A 23,449-nucleotide genomic window follows, 5' to 3' on the forward strand; every position below is an offset into this window, starting at 1 on the left:
TCTTATTTACCTGAGTTTTCTTGGCTCCTCGTGATTTCCTTAAAAATGTTCTGATTCTTGTTATTTAAACTTCTGCCTAATCCCCGAATCTTGTGACTAGTTCTGAATCCCCTGTGGGAAATTGTGACTTTCATCATCTGCGGGAGCTTCAGGCATCAAATCTCCCCAAGATCTTATTTATGTCACAAAAAGAAAAGTGAGGACTTGGAGGTTTCAGCATTGACTCCACCGCTTCGCCGTACTGTCAACTCCAGCCAAACCAGAATCAAAGTTGCTGACCAAGCTCCTGGCTTGCAGGAGGAGTCTGCCAGCCTCAAACAGCTGGACATGCCAGGTTGGAGTTGCCTAGCATAAGCCACAGTGATGTCACTTCTAGTTTTGGCACCTAGGCCAAGAGTACTGGCTTTGAGGCTCTTCTCAGCTCCATTCCCCTCTTTTCCACATCCAGTCTTTAGTGTGGAAAGGTGATGGGGAGGTGGGTGACAAAAAAAATGACATGTGTCCCTTAGCACCAGCCATTCTCCACCCCCAAGGCACTACTCAAACCTTGCCCTCCAGAAAAAGAACTCGGGTTCCTCTGCTCTCTATTTTTGCAGGAGATGGGGTATTTTTTGGCTAGGACTTTTCTCTTTTTCTTTCTTTTTCCTTCTTTTCCTTTCCTTCTTTTTCTTACCTTTTTTTCTTTCTATCTTTTTCTCTTTCCTTCTTTTTCTTTCTGAAATTTGAAACACAACCCTCTAAAAAGATTTGGGATGGGATGCACGAGCCGAGTAGTCCCAAAGAGAGCCTGGGGAACGCAGAATCAATCCATCAATCATCCAATTGAATTTATTGAGCACTTACTGTGACCAGAGCACAGAACTGTATGGGAGAGTTCAATATAACAGAGTTGGCGGAGGCATTCTCAGCCCACAAGGAGCTTACATTCTAGAGGGGGAGACAGACATTAATATGAATAAATAAAGGAAGGATACAGTGGTGGTAATGGTGTTTATCATCATCATCATCAATCGTATTTATTGAGTGCTTACTATGTGCAGAGCACTGTACTAAGCGCTTGGGAAGTACAAATTGGCAACATATAGAGACAGTCCCTACCCAACAGTGGGCTCACAGTCTAAAAGCTTGTTTATCAAGTGCTTGTTATGACTGAAGCACACTGTTAAACTCAGGGTAATTACAAGGTAAACAGATTAGGCAACAGATGGTAGTGGGTGGCTGCTGGCAAAGTTTGATCTTTGTGCCTATGCCGATTGGACTGCTTAAATGGTCGTTCCATTCATCAATCTTAGTTCTTTCATTTCCTGTGTGGGAGCCAGGTCTTCTGAAAGATCTGTGGGACCACTTGTTTTTCATGGAGGCTTGAGAAATGAGCTTGGCAGGCAGGGCTTTTTAAAAATCTACCAGCCTGCCAAAATTTTCATCAGCCCATAAAGTCCCAGGCAAGCCAGACATCTCAGGGTGGCCCTGATCCTCAGCGGGCTGGTGTTTTGGCAGCCCCAGGGTCCGATTGTATGCTCCAAGTCCCTGCTGGAGAACTCTAAAAAAAGACATAGACACCTGGGTGGCAAAGACATTTGCCTGTCAGAAGGCAAGGCCGGGCATTCCAACAGGTGTCTGGAGGTCTCTTCCAGATCTAGGAGTCTAATATTCTGGGATGCCAAGATCAAGGAGAGCTGAAGTGTCTACAGGCCAAAACTAAGGTCTGTTTACAGGCATTAAATTCCATATTATCACCACCACCTCCTTCCTCATCATCATTATCATCACCATAAGAGCAACACTACTTTCCGAGTGCCCTCTGGAAGTCAGAATTTATACCAATTCTGAACTCTGAGATGCTGAGTCTTATACTCCTTAATATTAGGAATCAAACCAAAGTGCGGTAAAATCTCATTTTCTGCCAGATTAGCCACTTTTAGGTTTATCTAGATCATTTCCCTCAGCTGTCCTCGAAAGCAAGGCTGCCTTACCTCTAACCTTTCACCTTGCCAAGACACCCTCAGTCCTTACAATTTCTAAGCTCTGTTTATCAAGGCTGTTTCTCCCAGTCACCCAGACTCTGGGGCTGTTTCTCCTCCATTGCCCAAATGGGACCCATCTATTTTATGTTATCTGGTGTTTGGTAATATCCGCACCACAACTCTCCTCTAGCAAAGACTTTTTCATGGTATTTGTTAAATGCTTACTATGTACCAGGCACTGTACTAAGCACTGGAGTAGATACGGGATAATCAGGTTGGACACAGTCCATGTCACATGTCCCACGTGGGGCTCACCACTGTAATCTCCATTTAACAGAAGAGGTAACTGAGGCAACAAGAAGTTAAGTGACTTGTCCAAGGTCACACAGCAGATAAGTGCTGGAGCCAGTATTAAATTTCCAGTCTTTTGATTCTCAGGTCAACTCTTTTTCCACTAGGCCATGATGCTTGAGTTGAGTTGTCTGTGGGTGGTTCCATCTGGCAGGAGACCAGGGCTGTCACAATTCAACCAGCTCTTCTAAACTGGGGTCAGAGTTTCTGCCAGGTCCTGTCTGGTACTGGAAGAGCAGAGACATTGGAGAGTAGCAGCATGGCTCAGTGGAAAGAGGAGTCAGAGGTCATGGGTTCTAATCCGGGGTCCACCACTGGTCAGCTGTGTGACTTTGGGCAAGTCACTTCACATCTCTGTGCCTCAGTTACCTCATCTGTAAAATGGGGATTAAGACTGTGAGCCCCATGTGGGATAACCTGACTACCTTGTATTCCCCCAGTGCTTGGAAGAGTGCTTGGCCCATAGTAAGTGCTTAACAAATGCCATCATTATTATTCAAGCGCTTCGTACAGTGCTCTGCACTCAGTAAGCGCTCAATAAATATGATTGAATGAATGAATGAATGAAGGCACAGATGAGCCCATGAAACCTTTAGGGTTAAATGGGTTGGGTGCAAAAGCCCTTAGTCCAGTGTTCTGCTCACAGTAAACGCCCAATAAATAGTAATAATAACAGTGATGATACTTAACAGTGACAGTACTTGTTAAGTGCTTACTATGTGCCAGGTACCATTCTAAGTGCTGGGGTAGATACAAGTTAATCAGGTTGGACACAGTCTCTGTTCCACATGGGGCTCACAGTCTTAATCCCCATTTTACAGATGAGGTAACTGAGGCCCAGAGAAGTGAAGTGGCTTGCCCAAGGTCACACAGCAGGCACGTGGAGGAGCTGGGGTTAGAACCCAGGTCTTTCTGACTCTGAAGCCCGTGTTCTATCCACTCATCCTGTGTGAGCCACAGCAGAGTGCCTGCTCTTTAGGAGGTTTATATAATACCTGGAAAACAACAGTAAATGAGCCCATTACAGGTGACATTTGTTGAAATCTTGTCTCCCCCACAAATGAGAAAACTCCAGGAAGTGTAGTTCCCTAAAGGGAGGCCATCTGTTGCCTTCCAGTATGATAGTCATTTGTTTATCTCTGCACATTTCTCTCTCTAAAAGCCAGGAGAAAAGTAGTGATATTGTAAAAACGCCACCACTGGTATTGATGCCAAACACAACTCCGCCCAAGGACTGAATGATGAGTGGGAGGAAAGCAGAGAAACAAATGGCTCCAGAAGGCTGGGGGGCAGCGGAAAAGCCCAGGCTGTAGCCTCCCCCAGAATCAATCAGTGTCATTGACTGATTGCTGCTGTGTGCAGAGCATTGCACAAAACACTTGGAAGAGTACTTACGAGTTAGGAGACACATCTCCCCCTCCACCCAACCCACTGGCCCATGCAGGGAGTACCCGAAAGTGCAGCCTCCAACCAACTGACTCTGACAGTTAACACGTGAAGAAGCAGGCCTTTGTGTCTTATGGTAGGGTTGGACTTGGGAAAGTACCCTCCCCTTTTTTCTGTTCTTCTGGGCACCCCACTTGGAAGCTTCTAAGGAATTTCCATGCCACCTCAGGCTTCCGTCCATCAGCAATGGGTTCATTACCCATCTTAACTCACACTGGCTCAGAAAAAGCCCTGAATCCTACGTGTGCCTATTGCTGTTAGCTAGAGGTACTTGGAGTGGGAGGGTGGACTACCCACTGGAGCAAGGGACTTTCAGATTAGTGACTATGTTGTATTTATCTGCTTACTCTTGTATATTTTTAGACTGTGAGCCCACTGTTGGGTAGGGACTGTCTCTATATGTTGCCAATTTGTACTTCCCAAGCGCTTAGTACAGTGCTCTGCCCATAGCAAGCGCTCAATAAATACGATTGATGATGATGATGATATTTCCTGATGCTCTTGTGTTATTCTTTTTATCCGTTTCTTGTGTTATTATTTTTATCCGTTTTCACCTTTGGTTGCAAATTTATGACAGGTGCCTTAGGAGAAACAGGGAGGCTTAGTGGATAAAACATGGGATTGGGAGTCAGAAGTACCTGGGTTCTAATCCCGGATCGGCCACAATTCTGCTCTGTGACCTTGGGCAAGTCACTCAACCTCTCTGGGCCTCAGTTACCTGATCTGTAAAATGGAAATTAAGACTGTGAGTCCCATATGGGACAGGGACTAGGTCCTACCTGATTAACTTATTTCTACCCCAGTGCTTAGAACAATGCTTGGCACAGAGTAAGCACTTAACAAGTCTTACCTGATTAACTTATTTCTACCCCAGTGCTTAGAACAATGCTTGGCACAGAGTAAGCACTTAACAAGTACTATAATAATAATAATACTAATGGTATTATTATTATTCTCCTATAGATGGCAAGATTCTCAATTAATGGTATTTCTTGAGTGCTTACTATGTGCAGAGCATGTACTAAGCGCTTGAAAGAGTATCATAAAGAATAGGGATACACATTATTCTTCTGGATCATCCCTAAATGCCTAAATGTGGCATTTGTTATGTGCTCACTATGTGCAAAGCACTGTACCAAGCACTGGAGTAGAGATGATATAAGCAGATTAATTCCCCTGCCCCACATAGAGTTCACAGTGTAAGAGGGAGGGAGAACAGGCATTTTAATCTCCATTTTGCCAATGAAATAAATGAGGCTTAGAGAATAATAAATAATAATAATGATAGCATTTATTAAGTGCTTACTATGTGCACAGCACTGTTCTAAGAGCTGGGGAGGTTACAAGGTGATCAGGTTGTCCCATGGGGGGCTCACAGTCTTAATCCCCATTTTACAGATGAGGTAACTGAGGCACAGAGAAGCTAAGTGACTTGCCCAAAGTCACACAGCTGACAACTTGCGGAGCTGGGATTTGAACCCATGACCTCTGACTCCAAAGCCTGTGCTCTTTCCACTGAGCCAGAGAGGTAAAGTGACTTGCCCAAGGTCACGCAACAGGCAAGTGACAGAGCTGGGACTAGAACCCAGGACCTCTGACTTCCAGTCCTGTGCCCTTTCTACTGGCCCATGGTGTAAGTGCTTGATAAAAACCACTGATGATGATGATTCCAAATCTGAGTGAATCCTGACTAAAAGTATTTTAAAACATATTTTCAGGTCCAGCCCCAGCCCCAGGTGTAGGTCTGACTGGAGTTAGTGTAGATTGAGGTGGGATTTACTAGGCTTTGTGAAGCAGTGTGGTCTAGTGGATAGAGCACACGCCTGGGAGTCAGAAAGACCTGGGTTCTGATCCCGGCTCTGCACTCATCTGCTGTGTGGCCTTGGGCAAGTCTCTTCACTTCTTTGTGCCTCAGTTACCTCATCTGTAAAATGGGGACTGAGACTGTGAGCCCCATGCAGTACAGGGACTGTGTCCAACCCACTTTCCTTGTATCTACTCCAGTGCTTAGGGCAGTGCCTGGCACATGGTAAGCACTTAACAAATACCATAAATAATAATAATAATAATGGTATTTTTAAGCACTTACTATGTGCAAAGCACTGTTCTAAGTGCTGATAAATACAAATGAGGGGAAACTTTAGCAGTCAAAAAGATGTGTCCTCTCCCTGACCTTTTCTCTCTTTCCAGTGCTGTAGTGATAGGTCAGTGAGGGCAGTGAAAAGCAAGGGCCTGAAAATGAGGGCTGAGGGGGAGCAGTTTTTATTTTTAACGAACTCTTTCCTCACATGGTGGTTTCTCTCCATCTCTGAGCCTGTGGACCTGTGGCCCGGGCTAGGTTGCATGGCTGGATTACTTCTCTAGTCACCCCGAGGTAACTGTTGTCCCCCAATAAATGAGAACTCGAACAGCCTCTCCATTAGTCCCAATTCCAGAGGGGCAGAATGTGCCATGCTGCCACCACAGCAACTGGTCTTGTTGAAACAACAGATCCCCAGCAATGAAACCTACTGTATTTGCAAGCTCATTCTCCTCACCCCATTTCTTTTTCTTTCCCTCTCTTATACCTATTGCCCAGCATCTTTCCAGTTCTCCTTTTTCATTCTCTCCTTTCTCTCTGAATTTTTCTCTGCCTCGTGGTCCTGTTTGCCTTCCCCTCCCGCCCTGCCCCCTCTTTGAAACAAACAGGAAATTTAGGTTCAGCTATGAGTCCCTTGTCAGCACATCTTATCCTGTTTCTCATCTGGGGTTGTCTGGTGAACTGTTATATTCACTGGCAACAGATGATGACATTTCAGCCCTGATACCCCATTATCATCCAAGTGCCAGTTCACGGTAAATTCCGTGCCTAACGGTTGTGACTTAGCACAGAGTTTGGGGACAAAATTGGCATAAACTACCACCACCTCACATTCCAGATGATGCCTCTAACATTAAAGACCAGGAAAGGGATAAGCTCAGCCCCCCCCCGCCCAAAAAAGCATAATTAACTCTGAGGAGATGGCTCTTAGAAGACCCGAATGTGTGAACAGGAAATGTGGCTGTTGGTTTTTATTCTACTGGAATGGATGGTCTGGGAAGACTGTGGAATCTTCTTCCCTGGGAGCTTTTGAAGATCGCCAAGACTCTTGTCTGCTTAGTTTTGCCCAGAGTCAGGGAGATGGACACCTTTCTTTTCGTGGAAATGCTTCAGAGTCTCAGGACTCCAGTCTCATATAAGAGTCTGAAATACCCATTCCTACTACCCAGGAAATATTTAGCTTCACCATAGAGATCAGACCTCAAACCCATCACCTCTGACTTTGCCTGGTTTTTTTGGTTTGTTTGTTCGGTTTTAAAGGTACTGGTAAAGTGCTTACTAGGTAAGCCTGGTGTGGGCATGGATTCTCTCTCTTTATTGCTGAATTGTACTTTCCAAGCACTTGGTGCAGTGCATGGCACACAGTAAGTGCTCAATAAATACAATTGAATGAATGAATGAAGTGCTGGGGTAGATACAAGTTAATAATTTAGATGCAGGCCTTTTCCCATTTGGGGCTCACAGCCTAAATAGGAGGGAGAAAAGGTATTGAATCCTCAGTTTACAGTTGAGGAAACTGAGGCACAGAGATGTTAAGTGTCTTGCCCAAAATCACAAAACAGATAATTTGTTGAGCCAAGATCAAAACTCAAGTCCTCTGAGTCCCAGGCCTATGCTTTTTCCATTAGACCACACTGCTTCCTGGGTTAAGGATATTACAGTGATCAAGTAGGGTAAAGCAACATGGTCTAATGGGAAAAGTACAAGCCTGAGAGTAAGGAGACCTAGGTCTTCCACTTACCTGCCATGTGACCTTGGACAAGTCACTTAACCCCATGTATGTCTCCATTTTCTCATCTGTAAAATGAGGATTAAATCTTGTTTCCTTTCTTCTTAGGTTGTGAGTTCCATGAGAGACAGAAACTATGTCTCATCTCCTCGAAACTGTAAACTTGTTGTGGGCAGGGAGCATGTTTACAGACCCTTGTTATATTGTATTCTCTGAAGTGCTTAGAACAGTGGTCTGTCTACAGTAAGCACTCAATAAATATGATTGATTGAATAATTGCACTGCTTTCTACAGTGGTTTGCACATAGTAAATGCTAAACAAATATCACAGTTATTATTAAAGCTACATCCAGTTTAGGTGCTTCACTTCTTAGTTTCTTCTAATCTTATTTCAGCACCAAATCCACACATGAGATCACTTTCCTCCTTTGTCCACATCTGAGGAAGCATGATTCTCTCTGGAGTTGATAGCATAGAGTCAACCTGGATTTGCCCATCGGACTAGAAGACTGCGCTCTGGCAGAACTTAAAGAAGCTACTCAGAAGGATGGGGTAAGCAGGACTGAGAACATGAGAGGAAAAAGAGATACCTGGCTGAGAACAAACTTCAGATCCTGCCAAGATGGGGACGTCAAGAAGGATAAATTAGAGCTATCGGAAATAAGTGACACAATTTACCGCTGCACCTCAGACCAGGACCCCCGATCTGACATATAAAGGGCTTCCTTCTTACCTCTAACTGGGGCATTTCTGGTCTTCTACCCTCCTGGAGCCTAGGCTTGAAGTCTCAGCTCTGGATCTTTTGAGATCAGGTAGGGAGAGATGTACATAAAAAATGAAGTTTTTTTCCATGATATTTGTTAAGTGCTTACTATGTGTCATTCACTGCACTAAACAATGGGGTCTTGTCTTGTCTTCTGCCGTTGAGTCGTCTCCGACCCATAGCGACGCCATGGACACCTCTCTCCCAGAACACCCCACCTCCATCTGCAAACATTCTGGTAGTGTATCCGCAGAGTTTTCTTGGTAAAAATACAGAAGTGGCTTACCATTGCCTCCTTTGGCACAGTCAACTTGAGTCTCCACCCTCGACTCTCTCCCATGCCGCTGCTGCCCAGCACGGGTGAGTTTTGACTTGTAGTAGATTGTCTTCCACTCACTAGCCATTGCCCAAGCTAGGAATGGAATGGATATTCCTCTGCTTGACTCTTCTTCCCGTAGTCGAGACTAGTAGAGTACTGGTATCTCTCCAGGTGTGACCCTTAGAGGGGAACACTGGGGTAGATACAAGCTAATCAGGTTGGACACAGACCATATCTCACATGGGGCTCACAGTCTTCATCTCCCTTTTACAGATGAGATAACTGAGGCACAGAGAAGTGATTTGCTCCAGGCCTCACAGCAGACACATGGTAGAGCTGGGATTAGAACACAGGTTCTCTGCTTTCCAGGCCTGTACTCTTTCCTCTAGGCCATGCAGTATTTGGGTTTTAGATGTTAAAGTCCGACTGATTTGGAAATATTTTACCATCTGAATGCCAGCATTAACCAACCTTTTCCTCCCTGCTCTCAAATCCCTCATAAAAAAGTCACTTCCTCCAAGAGGCATTCTAGGATTAATCTCCACTCTCCATCACTTTCCTGCCCCTCCACTAAACACCTCAGCATCTGTATGTAGCAATGTATTTATTTATTCACTTAAGGATTTTATCAATATCTATTCTCTCCTTTGTAAGTATGGTATTTTTATCTACTGTCTTCCCCATTGGATTATAAACTTCTTAGGGGAATGAAGTGCATCATTTACTTCTCCTATATGTTCCCCAAGCACCAAGTGCATTTCTCTGTTTACAGCAGGAATTCAATCAATCAATAATAATAATAATAATGGTATTTGTTAAGTGCTTACTATGTGCCAAGCATTCAGTCATTCAATCATATTTATTGAGCACTTACTGTGTACAGAGCACTGTACTAAGCACTGGGATAGATACAAGGTTATCAGGTTGTCCCACATGGGGCTCACAGTCTTGATCCCCATTTTACAGATGAGGTAACTGAGGCACAGAGAAAATAAGTGACTTGCCCAAAGTCACACAGCTGACAAGTGGCAAAGTCAGGATTAGAACCCATGACCTCTGATTCCCAAGCCCATGCTCTTTCCTTGATCATTTTCTGTATGCAGAAAATGTATGTATGTATCAAGTGATCAATAGAGATGGTAGCCATGTTCCTCAGCAGCAAGAGGCTTACAGATAAAAGAGAAAATTTTAGATCTATACATAAGTGGTGTGGGGCTGAGGGTGGGGTGAATAAAGGGTACAAATCAAAGTGCAAGGGTGGCACAGAAGTGTGAGGGAGTAGGGGAAATGAGGGCTTCGTGGGGGAAGGCCTCTTGGAGGAGGTGTGAGCTTCATTGCTTAGATTGCAAGCCATAAGTGGGACAGAGACTGTGTTTGACCTAATTAGCTTGTACCTACCCCAAGACTTAGAACTCTGTTTGACACTTAACAAGTATATATATTAAAAAAATAAGATTCCAAAGGTGGGGAGAATGATGGTTGAAGAGGGAGGGAAATCAAGGCTAGAAGCAGGACGAGGGGTCAGCAGTGAGGTAGACGAGATGGAGGTACATTGAGTAGGTTGGTGTCAGAGGAGTGAAGTGAAAGTGCTGGGTTGTAGTAGGAACTCATTAAATCCCATTCGTACTGTTGAAACTGATAAAGAACCTATTTTTATTCTTCTTCTTCACAGAAACAAGAAAACTAGACCTAAGAAGTTTTTCCCCAGAAATGGCCCCCTTCTCTCCAGCCAGCCACCAGTCCCAGAACACAGAAGAGCAGTGTAACTCTTAGAAAATTGCTGCTGGGCTGGGCCACTGCCCTGCCAAACTGCTACCTCGCTGAGCCAAGCACTTGTCATATCCCCCCTCTACTATTGCATCAGCTTCTTTGCTGATCTCCCTGCCTCCTGTTTCTCCCCTCTCCAGTCCCAGTTGCAGCTCAGCTGGGCCGCTGCCCTGCCAAACTGTTACCACTCTGTGCCAAGCACTTGTCATATCCTGCCTCGACTATTGCATCAACCTCCTCGCTAACCCCCACAGCACTTATGTCCATATCCATATGCTGCTGCTTCTCCTATTGGTAATTTATTTTAGTATCTATCTCTCCCATTTGACTGTAAGGTCCCTGAGAGCAGGGATCATGTCCACCAGCTCTCTGCCTCTGTAGGAAGCATCTGGTTGGACTATACTCTGTCCCTGGACTTTCAAAACCACAAATCAATCAATTGATGATTTATTTTGTTTTTGTTTTATTTATATGGTATTTGTTAAGTGCTTACTATGTGCCAGGCACTGTACTAAGCGGCAGCGTGGCTCAGTAGAAAGAGCACGGGCTTTGGAGTCAGAGGTCATGGGTTCAAATCCCGGCTCCACCAATTGTCAGCTGTGTGACTTTGGGCAAGTCACTTAACTTCTCTGTGCCTCAGTTACCTCATCTGTAAAATGGGGATTAAGACTGTGAGCCACATGTGGGACAACCTGATCACTTTGTAACCTCCCCAGTGCTTAGAACAGTGCTTTGCACGTAGTAAGCGCTTAATAAATGCCATTGAGAAGCAGCGTGGCTCAATGGAAAAGAGCCCAGGCTTTGGAGTCAGAGGTCATGGGCTCAAATCCCGGCTCTGCCACTTGTCAGCTGTGTGACTTTGGGCAAGTCACTTAACTTCTCTGTGCCTCAGTTGCCTCATCTGGAAAATGAGGATTAAGACTGTGAGCCCCATGTGGGACAACCTGATCACCTTGTATCCCCCCAGCATTTAGAACAGTGCTTTGCACATAGTAAGTGCTTAACAAATACCAACATTATTATTATTATTATTACTAAGTTCTGGTGTAGATACAAGTTAATCAGGTTGGTCACACCCCATGCTCTGCATGGGGCTCACAGTCATAATCCCCATTTTACACATGAGATGATTGAGGCATAGAGAAGTGAAATGACTTGCCCAGGGTCATACAGCAGAGAAGTGGCGGACCTGGGACTAGAACTCAGGTCCTTCTGATTGCCAGGCCTGTGCTCTATCCACGAGGCCACACTGCTTCTCTATTTATTGAGTACTTACTGACTGCAGAGCACTGCTGTAAGCCTTTAGGAGAGTACAATAAAGGCAGAATTGATTTTCTGATGCACTCATCCTCGGTTATTTACTAGCCACCACCTCTGTGTAGTGAGTCCCAGAAATCTGTCTGCAACGGTTCAAGTCTAATCTCCTCACCATACCTCGTTCTCGCCTATCCCGCCATCGACCCCCGGCCCATGTCATCCCCCGGGCCTGGAACGCCCTCCCTCTGCCCATCCGTCAAGCTAGCTCTCTTCCTCCCTTCAAGGCCCTACTGAGAGCTCACCTCCTCCAGAAGGCCTTCCCAGACTGAGCCCCTTCCTTCCTCTCCCCCTCGTCCCCCTCTCCATCCCTCCCCCCATTTTACCTCCTTCCCTTCCCCACAGCACCTGTATATATGTATATATGTTTGTACATATGTGTTACTCTATTTATTTTACTTGTACATATCTATTCTATTTATTTTATTTTGTTAGTATGTTTGGCTTTGTTCTCTGTCTCCCCCTTTTAGACTGTGAGCCCAATGTTGGGTAGGGACTGTCTCTATATGTTGCCAACTTATACTTCCCAAGTGCTTAGTCCAGTGCTCTGCACACAGTAAGCGCTCAATAAATACGATTGATGATTGATGAAGTCAGCTTCAAACGCCTGCTCCTCATCAAATCCTCTGTGCCATCCGCTATCATTCCCCATCCAAGGAGAACTGTCAGAAGAGGAAGGCTGAGGGTTCAGAGCTTCGCCTCGCTCTGCTGACATGAGCAATTGCTGACCCTGGAAATCCCCAGCACAGAATCAGGAGGCCAACTAGGATCCCACTGCCTCAGCCGCCCAGTTAAGCACTTAGAACTGTGTTCCTAGGCTCAGCACGGATTCCTCAACCCTCTGCTTTCTTGGCCTCAGCATCCCCTCCCTCAAGCTGGATGCCGACCGTGCGGGATAATTGAGAAGCAACGTGGCCAAGTGGGTAGAGCATGTGCCTGGGAGTCAAAAGAGCCTGGGTTTTAATCTTGGTCTGCCACTTGTCTGCTGTGTGACCTTGGGCAAGTCATTTCTCTGTGCCCCAATGATCTCATCTGTAAAATGGGGATTAAGATTGTGAGCCCAGTGTGGGGAATGGACTGCGTTCAACCTGATTAGCTTAATGCAGTGCCTGGCACAGAGTAAGCTCTTAACAAATACCATCAAAAATAAAAATTTCAGTGAGATCCTTTCTTTATTATCACCATGTGGAACGAATGACAAAATTCCCTTTCTCTCCCCAACTCAGGACATTAATTAATGCGTGTCTCTGATGATGGGGAGGGAGCTGGGCAAAATTGAAGTCGATCACCTCATCTCAGCAGGGCGAACTAGTTGGACAGAAGGGATCACCAAGCTGACCCTCCTGAGAGATGAGAAATTAGACTCACTTCCATTAACGAAGACATTTTCCTGTTTGCTGACTGGCCTTCGCAGCACATAGCTTGCCCAGCTTGCAAGAATGTGAAATGGTTGTGGTTAAAAGGTAACAGAAGCGTGGTTCTATATGTTCCTTTACACCATGTCAGCTAAAAGGATATCGCTTGGCTCCTTGTGCTCTCGCTGCCTCAGATGTAAGAATCAGTGGGTTTTGAGTGCGAGACTCCAGCCCCTCCTCGGACTTCTCTCCAAGAACCAGTTTGGTTTTACTTCTGCACATGGATCTTGATTCTTGACCTCCAGCCAGTGGCCTTCCCGGCTCCTGGGTCCAACGGGGCCTCTCTGCTTAATCTCTGAGAGCACAAACTAATTCACGTGAAGGCATTGACTGTGATCTGTTTTCTAGGTCTCTGTGTGCTGAGGCAGTTTCTGGCTTCTTGCATGGTGAGAAGTGGTGCTTGAACAGGAAGTGGGTAGGTAAACTTGCAGAAATCCCCAGCTTTAGCTTATTTAGTTTCTTCTGCTATTGTTGTTGCCTCCTGAATTAGAACCTTAGCACCCAGTGACTGCTGGAGATCGAAGAAGCAAAGGAGCATTAAATATGATTGAATGAATGAGCAAAGTGCAATTAGCGCTCCATTTTGGAACTTCCATGGCCATCAGCTGGGGCATTTAACAAGGAAAATTCCTAGAGGCTAACTTCTATATAGAATTCTTTGGGGAATTTGAACAATTGATTCAAGATTTTAGTTCCCATATCCTATGGGAAAAGTTCATCTGACCCCTTAGAATAAAAATCCATTGACTGCTTTTCCATATCACCCCACTAGCCTGAATCAGCTTCCCTTTAAATTACTTTCTACATGCATAGCACTGTGCTAAGCACTTGGGAGAGTACAATATAACAATATTACAGACACATTCCCTGCCCACAGCGAACTTACAGTCTAGAGGGGAAGACAGACATTAGTATAAATAAATGAGGCCTTCCCTGACTAAGCTTTCATTTCCTCTTCTCCCACTCCTTTCTGCCTTGGCCTTGCACTTGGATTTGCACATTTTATTCATCCCTTCCTCAGCCCCACAGCACTTATGTACATAACTGTAATTTATTTATAATAATGATGGCATTTGTTAAGTGCTTACTATGTGTGAAGCACTGTTCTAAGTGCTGGAGCCCTATATTAATGTCTGTCTCCCTCTCTGGACTATAAACTTGTTGTGGGCAAGGAATATGTCTACCTTTGTTATATTGTACTCTCTTAGTGCAGTGCTTAGTACAGTGCTCTGTACATAGTAAGAACTCACTAAATACCATCGATTGATTGATTCCTCTAAGAACTCAATAAATGTGATCAACTGATTGCTTGATTGAGGCTTTAATTGACTAAGGTCTCTGGAGGAGGTGTGATTTTAGTAAGGCTTTCAAGGTAAGGTGGTCTGTCAGATATGAGAGGGGAGGGAGTTTCAGGCTAGAGGGAGGGTGTGGGTAAGGGGCCTTTGGCGAGATAGATGAGATAATAATAATAATAATAATAATGGTATTTGTTAAGCACTTACTATGTGCAAAGCACTATTCTAAGCACTGGGGAAGTTACAAGGTGATCGGGTTGTCCCACGGGGGGAATCACATTTTTAATCCCCATTTTACAGATGAGGTAACTGAGACACAGAGAAGTTAAGTGAGTTGCCCAAAGTCACACAGCTGACAACTGGCGGAGCCTGGATTTGAATCCATGACCTCTGACTCCAAAGCCCAGGCTTTTTCCACTGAGCCACGCTGCTTCTTGTGATTGAAGGACAATAGGTTGGTTGGCGTTAGAGGAGCGAAGCTTGTGGGATGGATTGTAGTAGGAGAGTAGCGAGGAAAGATAGGAGGGGGAGAGTGGTCTACTTGGTATGAAGCAGGAGGGAATTCCAGGCTGGGGGAGGCCATGAGCCAGAGGATGCCGGCTGGAGAGATGAGAAAAAGGCAAAGACCAGTGAGTAGATTAACTGGAGAGGAACAAAGAACAAGCGCTGGAGTGTAGTGGGTGTGGTACTTTATCTATGTATATTATTATCTGTCTACTCCTCTAAACTGTAAGCTCATTGTGGGCAGGGAATGTCTCTGTTTATTGTTATATTGTACCCTCCCGGGCACTTAGTACAATGCTTTGCACGCAGTAAGCACTCAGTAATACAACTATATTATTCAATTGCATTATTGAATGAATGACTGAATAGCGGGAGAAGGCAGTGGATAAATATGGGTAGTGGATAAATGGTTAATTAGTGGATAATGTACGTATTTTTGACCTTTAGCCCTACTCCCTTTCCCTTCTTGGTTGTCTATACACTTGGACCTACATCCTTTAAAGCATTTTATATTCACCCTACTCACATCCTCATAGCACTTTATATACATATCGGAAATTAATTTTATTGTCTATACTTTCAGGGATCATTTCTATAGTATGTAACTAGAGAAGTGAGATCGAAAGTGTAAAGATTCACTTTACACAGTCTTTTAGACTGTGAGCCCACTGTTGGGTAGGGACTGTCTCTGTATGTTGCCAACTTGTACTTCCCAAGCGCTTAGTACAGTGCTCTGCACACAGTAAGCACTCAATAAATACGATTGATGATGATGTCTCCCCTGTCTCCCCATCTAGACCGTGATTTCATTTTGGGCAGGGAATGTGCCTACCAAATCTATTGTATTGCAGTCTCCTAAACACTTAGTACAGTGCTGGTGGACCATAGCTCTTCCCATCTTCAAAAACTTTCTAAAATAATAATATTAGTAATAAGGATGGCATTTGTTAAGTGCTTACTATGTGCAAAGCACTGTTCTAAGCACTGGGGTAGATACAAGGTAATCAGGGTGTCCCACGTAGGGCTTACAGACTTCATCCCCATTTTACAGATGAGGGAACTGAGGACCAGAGAAGTTCAGTGATTTGACCAAAGTAACACAGCTGACAAGTGGCAGAAGCGGGATCACATCTCCCTCAGCAGGCCTTCCCCAGTTATTTTCTAATCTCTCTGGTACACATCTCCCCAACTGCCACTTTTCAATCCATGGTATTTATTGAGTGCTTACTATGTGTAGAGCACTGTACTAAGCACTTGGGACAGTACAAAACAAGAGAAAAAGCAGACGCATTCTCTGTCCGTAATGATCTTACAGTCTTCAGCACTTCATACCACCTAAGTATTTGAGGACTCTAAATCTCCTGTAGCAATTATGTTCATAGCTCATCTACTCCCTTATTTCCTCCTATCTTAATTCATTTTTGCTTCTGAGTCCCCTGCTAGATTCCGACTGGATTACTGCAGCAGCCTCCTCTCTGATCTCCCATTCTCCTGTCTCTCCCCACTTCAGTCTATTCTTCACTCTGCTGCCTGGATCATCTTTGTGCAGAAACGCTCAGGGCATGTTACTCCCCTCATCAAAAGTCTCCAATGGCTGCCTGTCAACATATGAATCAAGCAAAAACTCCTCACTCTCAGCTTCAAGGCTGTCCATTACCTAGCCCCCTCCTACCTCACCTCCCTTCTCTCCTTCTACAGCCCAGCCCACACCCTCTGCTCCTTTGCCACTAACCTCCTCACTGTACTTCATTCCCGCCTGTCCTGCTGTCGACCCCCAGCCCATGTCCTCCCCCGGGCCTGGAATGCGCTCCCTCCACACATCCACCAAGCTAGCTCTCTTCCTCCCTTCCAAGCCCTACCGAGAGCTCACCTCCTCCAAGAGGCCTTCCCAGACTGAGCCCCCTTTTTCCTCTCCTCCTCCCCATCCCCCCACCCTACTTCCTTCCCCTCCCCACAACACTTGTATATATATTTGTACAGATTGATTACTCTATTTATTTTACTTGTACATATTTACTATTCTATTTCTTTTGTTAATGATGTGCATATAGCTTTAATTCTATTTGTTCTGACGACTTTGACACCTGCCTACATGTTTTGTTTTGTTGTCTGTCTCCCCCTTCCAGATTGTGAGCCCGTTGTTGGGAAGGGACCGTCTCTATATGTTGCAAACTTGCACTTCCCAAGCGCTTAATACAGTGCTCTGCAAACATTAAGTGGTCAATAAATACAATTGAATGAATGAATGATTGTCCTTGAGGGCAGACAACACATCAATTAATTCAGTTGAACTCTCCTAAGAGCTTAGTACAGCGTGGCTTAGCGGAAAGTGCACAGGCTTGGGAGTCAGAGGTCATGGGTTCTAATCCCAACTCCACTGCTTGTCAGCTGTGTGACTTTGAGCAAGTCACTTAACTTCTCTGTGCCTCAGTTACCTCACCTGTAAAATGGGGATTAAGACTGTGAGCCCCACATGGGACAACCTGATTACCTAGTATCTGCCCCAGCTCTTAGAACAGTGCTTGGCACATAGTAAGCACTTGACAAATACCATAATTATTATTTTATTATTATTATTACAGAGCCCTGCACCCAATAAGTGCTCAATAAATATTACTGGTTGATTGGGGAGGGGGATAGTTTGAGTCCCAGAGTGCGTAGCCGATAACTTAAAGCAACCCTAGGAGCTAAACCCTTGGGACATGGAAGGAGAGCAATGAAGCAGCCAAAATTAAGCTGTCACTTTTCTGTGCTTATATCAGCAATCGCTGGGTCACGAATTTCCCTTGGTCGAAATGCAGTCGGCTCTGGTGATGGAGCTGCAGCTGCACAGCTCTGACCTGAAAATGTTTGCTCATGGAAAGAGAGTGAAATAGCCCCATTAACTTTCCATTATCCTAAAAATTAGATATCCCTCGCCCCCGCCCCGCAACCATCACCACCACCGGCTTGCTCTAATGAGCAGCTTTCAGGCAGCGCAAGCAGATGAATGGAGTATGGAAGTGGGGGTTAGGCTTAGGGATGGTTACTGCTGTCTTCATGAGGAAGGAGGGGAAACTGCTGCTGCTGCAGTGGTTCTAGGCCAGCACTGTGCCCTTGACCTCCAGAGCAGTTTCACTGGCAACACCAAGTTTAACTGAGCAACCCTGTCCTGGACCACCCTGGAAACAAAGGGCACCATCTTCAACTAGGTCGATGACCAGCGCGTGCACCTACCCATCTCCACATCCTTCTCAGCGAGCAAAGGCTCTAGCCTCTTCTCTAGGAGAGGGACGGGTCCCTCTGCACCATTTCTTCTTGTGCTGTGCACCAAGTGGGTGACTCTCCCCACCTGCACTTATTTTATTTATATTTTTTAATGGTATTTGTTAAGTGCCAAGCTCTATTCTAAGCTCTGGGGTAGATACAAGGCAATCAGGTTGGACACAGTCCCTGTCCCACATGGGACTCACAGTCTTAATCTCCATTTTACAGATGAGGTAACTGAGGCACTGAGAAGTTAAGTGACTTGCTCAAGGTCACACAAGCAGACAAGTGGTTGTGTCTAGAGTATTCAGTCCCCTAGAATCTCCCTGAGCTGCTTTAATTCTGCCAACCCTGGCTCCAGTTCCAATTCTCCCAGGACTAGCCCTGGCAAGTTAACATCAACCCAAACCATCCCCACAAATCCTCAGCTACCCCCATCTCTCTCATAGCTGATCCTAAATCTAGAGGTTTCTCTCTTCCAAAACCTATGTGATAGAACTTGACCCATTTTCAAAAAGCTGGGGCATTGTAAAATGATTTTTTGTTGGGAGTTGAAAACAGAACACTAGAAGATGGAATTGACGTGTGACTTCAGGGATGTAGGAAGAATTTCTTCTCAGTAAGGAGAGTGAGACTCAGGGAAGAATGATAGAAGGAGGTAGTGGAATCTCTTTTCCTTTTTTTTCTTTTTTAAGTGGTATTTGTTAAGCACTTGCTGTGTGTCAAGCACTCTAAGCACTGGGATAGATACAAGTTAATCAGGTCATATACAGTCCCTGACTCAACTGGGCTTTACAGTCTAAGTTGGATGGAGAACAGGCACTTTTTACAGCTAAGAAAACTGAGACACAGAGAAGTGAAATCATCATCATCATCATCAATCGTATTTATTGAGCGCTTACTGTGTGCAGAGCACTGTACTAAGCGCTTGGGAAGTACAAATTGGCAACATATAGAGACAGTCCCTACCCAACAGTGGGCTCACAGTCTAAAAGGGGGAGACAAAACCAAACATACTAATGAAATGACTTGCCCAAAGTCATACAGAAGGCAAGTGACAGAGCTTGGACTAGAACCCAGATCCTCTCTGACCCCCAGCCCTAGCTATTTTACTAGGCCATGCTGCCTCCTTTCCTGGAAATCTTTAACCACCTGAGACGTTCTGGGCTATCAGAGCTAGCCTATTGGATAGAGCCTGGACATGTGAGTCAGAAGGGCCTGGATTCTAATCCCAGCTCCACCGCTTGTCTATTGTGTGACCTTGGGCAAGTCACTTAATTTCTCTGTGCCTCAGTTACCTCATCTGTAAAACTGGGATTAAGACTGCGAGTCCCATGTGGGACAGGGACTGTGTCCAACCGAACTTGCTTGTATCTACCCCAGCACTTAGTACAGTGCCTGGCCCATAGTAAGCGCTTAACAAATACCACGATTATTCATTTTCTTATTATTGGGGATGGATTATCTTCCTTCTCAAAGTATTTCCAGCACAAGGACTCTCAGATTCAAATTCAGGATTTGTTTGTTTTGGTGGGGGAGTGGGAAGGGGAGGAGGTTCTGGGGAAGGGGAATGGAGGGAGGAATCCACCGTCTTTTTTTACCCTGCTCCCAGCTACCTGGAAATCACCTCCTAGTGTCTCCCTTCCCAACACTGCATCTTTTGCTAACTCTGCATCATGTTTTGGCATTGACCTGTCTCATCGTAATACATCATCTCGTGGCACAGGGCCCAGAGTACAGCCAGCGGCTCTGAGCTTCGTCACATAACCCGCCCAGCTCCCGTGGCTCCTCTTGCAGCAGGGTTACTGGAGCAATGTGAGGGATTAAAAGATAGCAAGTGGCAGTGTTGTTATTATTACACCACGTGTAACAATCCTGCATAGGGCAATGAGTCAAGGTTATATTTTCACTTAGACTGCCAAGCTTTCTTTTTTTTCTAGAGAGCTAAGGAATTCATGAATTGTAAAGAGGGAGAAGGAAGAGGAGCGAGAGAGAGTGAGAGAGAGAGAGAGAGCAAGAGAGGGAGCATTTCTTCCCAGATGCCAGGTAAACTTCATCGACCCGACTATTGGAACACAGAAAATTGGCACCAGCCTGCCTAAATGAAAATAAGGAATTAAGCGTCTGCACAACACCAGAAAGAAGGCATTTGACTGCATTTTCATTTCCATGAACCGCTGGCTTGCTCAGCTGAGTTGACCCCTCTTCTCCAAACCTGTTCTTTCCTTGAGAAATCCAAGCTCATTATGACAGCATTCAATTAGCAAATGGGTATTTGTGAGACTTTTGCATCAGCAAAAAACAAGATCATTTATTAAAGTGGGCAACTGCAACTTGAAAAAAGATCCCAAAGAGAATTGTAATTAATTTCAAGCATCTGTGCCAACTAGATTCACAAACTGACTTAGTGCTCCTTCTTTAACAGTTTCTGCCCTCGTACTTTGGGAGAAACAAGATCATATATTAAAGTGGGCAATAACAACTTGAAAAAAGATCCCAAAGAGAATTACAATTAATTTCAAGCATCTGTGCCAACCAGATTCACAAACTGACTTAGTGCTCCTTCTTGCGCTCAATAAATACGATTGATTGATTGATTGAAAAGGGGGGCTCAGTCTGGGAAGGCCTCCTGGAGGCGCTCAATAAATACAATTGAGTGAATGAATGAAATCTTTCCTCTCTGTCTCCATCTCTCTTCTGTTTCATGTCTCCCCCTTCTAGACTGTGAGCCCACTGTTGGGTAGGAACCATCTCTATATGTTTCCAACCTGTACTTCCCAAGCGCTTAGTATAGTGCTCTGCACAAAGGAAGCGCTCAATAATTGAATGAATGAATGAATGAATGAATAGCGCTTGGTGCAGTGCTCTGCACACAGTAAGTGCTCAATAAATACGATTGATTGATTGATTACCTCCTTCCCTTCCCCACAGCACCTGCATATATGCATACGTTTGTACATATTTATTACTCTATTTATTTATCTATTTATTTTACTTCTACATAGCTATTCTATTTATTTTATTTTGTTAATATGTTTGGTTTTGTTGTCTGTCTCTCCCTTCTAGACTGTGAGCCCACTGTTGGGTAGGGACTGTCTCTATATGTTCCCGATTTGTATTTCCCAAGCGCTTAGTACAGTGCTCTGCACACAGTAAGCGCTCAATAAATACGATTGATTGATTGATTGATTGATTTAACAGTTCGTGCCCTCGTACTTTGGGAAAAAGTGACTACCAAGGCAACCTCTTGAGGAGCATAATGCTATCAGCATTATTTTGCAGTCGAAGTCGCCAAAAATGGATCCTTCACCTAAAGAAAACCAACCTTTGTGGTCCTTTCACTTTATGCTGCACCTCTTCGGGCACGTTTACTTGCAGCACTCTATGCCCCAGGGGAATGTGACACTTGCAGGAAAGTAGCATGGCCTAGTGGATAGAATATGGGCCTGGGTGTCAGAAGGACCTGGGTTCTAAACCTGGCTTCATCACTTGTCTGCTGTGTGACCTTGGACAAGTCACTTCACTTGACTGGGCCTCAGTTACCTCATCTGTAAACTGGGGTTTAAGACTGTGAATCCTATGTGGAACATGGACTGTGTCCAACCTGATTACCTTGTATCTACCCCAGCACTTAGAACAGTGCCTGGCACATAGGAAGCACTTAAAAAATACTATAAAAAAAAGGAGAGGGTGTGAGCTCTGGCACTGTAATCAGCTCCTTTTCTCAGGGTCTTAGTCCTGAAGACTCAGGATTGAAGCTTATCCAAAATTCTATATCATTCTGGGCCTTTTGGGTGACAAAATCTGAACTTGGACTAGGAGCCTCTTTCAGCCTCAGATTCAATTTCATCAATCCCATTTTGATGTTCAGACCTAGTTTTCCCCTTCTCCATCTTCCAATGTGGCTCAGTGGAAAGAGCATGGGTTTGGGAGACAGAGGTTGTGGGTTCTAATCCCGACCCCACCACTTGTCAGCTGTGTGACTTTGGGCAAGTCACTTCACTTCTCTGTGCCTCAGTTACCTCATCTGTAAAATGGGGATTAAGACTGTGAGCCACAAGTGGGGCAACCTGATAACCTTGTAACTATCCCAGCACTTAGAGCAGTGCTTGGCACATAGTAAGCACTTAACAAATACCATCATTATTGTTATTATTATTATTATTATCTTCGTCCCCTTTAGCAGACCCCTGTTTTTTTCTTCATTCCCCTCAGCCCCTCCTACTTTTCCCTTCAATGTATTATGAGAAGCAATATGGCCCACTTGAAAGAGAATGGGCCTGGGAATCAGGGATACTGGGTTCTAATCCTGAATGCCACTTGCTTCCTGTGTGAACTTTGGAAAGCCACTGAACTTTTCTGTACCTCAATTTCATCATCTGTGAAATGGGGATTCTACACTTGTTCTCCCTTTCCTCTAGACTTTGAGCCCCTTTTGGGACATGGACTGTATCTGATCTAATTACCTGGTGCTAGTGCTCAGTAACATGCTTGCACAAAGTAAAGGCTTAAATAATAATAATGATATTTATTAAGCACTTAGTATGTCCCAAGCTTTGTACTAAGCACTGGGTAGATACAAGATAATCTAGACGCAGTCCTTGTCCAACACTGGGCTCCCAAACTAAGAGAGAACAGATATTGAAAATCCATTCTACAGATGAGGAAACTGAGGCACAGAGCACTTAAGTGACTTGCCCAAGGTTACGTAGCAGGCAAGTGGCAGAGCTGGGATTAGAACCCAGGCTCAAACTCTTTCCACTAGGCCACATGGCTTCTCATAATATTCAAATGCAGTTGAATATTGGATTCTCTGGGTTTTGTTGTTCCTTTGATTTGTTTTTTCATCTTGCTTATGTACCTATCCATCTGTAATTTATTTTAATATCTGTCTCTCCCTCTAGTTTGTAAGCTCCTTGAGGGCAGTGATTGTGCCTACATACTCTACTGTACTGAACAGTCCCAAGAACTGTGCTCTGCACACAGTAAGCACCCAATAAGTACCATTAATTGATTGATTAGCAAATACGATGATTATTATTATTATTCCCTTGAAGCTCTGTTTTTGCATCTTCTATTTCCATCTTGATCTTCCCCAGGGCTTCCCCTCTAGCCATTAGGACCCTCCCCCCAGCCAGCCCTCCTACCCCTCAACACCCCCAGCCCTGCAATTTGAAAAAGCCCTATCCCCAGTTTGCAAAACTGTCCTCTCCTCTCTTGCTAGGGTAGGGCTCCACCTACATGTAGTACAACCTA

The 23,449-nt window shown here is 44.7% G+C and overlaps 1 non-coding gene and 1 pseudogene across 1 annotated transcript; one reads left to right on the forward strand and one right to left on the reverse strand.

Moving 5' to 3' along the window:
- Window positions 1–8,703: 8,703 nt before the first annotated feature.
- On the reverse strand, window positions 8,704–8,841 carry LOC119931223. Its single transcript, XR_005452077.1, has one exon. It is a non-coding gene; the product is annotated as a small nucleolar RNA SNORA7 (small nucleolar RNA).
- A 6,673-nt stretch (window positions 8,842–15,514) lies between these two features.
- Window positions 15,515–15,609, forward strand: LOC119931124 (annotated as a pseudogene).
- The last annotated feature ends 7,840 nt before the right edge of the window (window positions 15,610–23,449 follow it).

Source organism: Tachyglossus aculeatus, chromosome 7, assembly GCF_015852505.1.
Source record: "Tachyglossus aculeatus isolate mTacAcu1 chromosome 7, mTacAcu1.pri, whole genome shotgun sequence".
Classification (NCBI taxonomy): domain Eukaryota; kingdom Metazoa; phylum Chordata; class Mammalia; order Monotremata; family Tachyglossidae; genus Tachyglossus; species Tachyglossus aculeatus.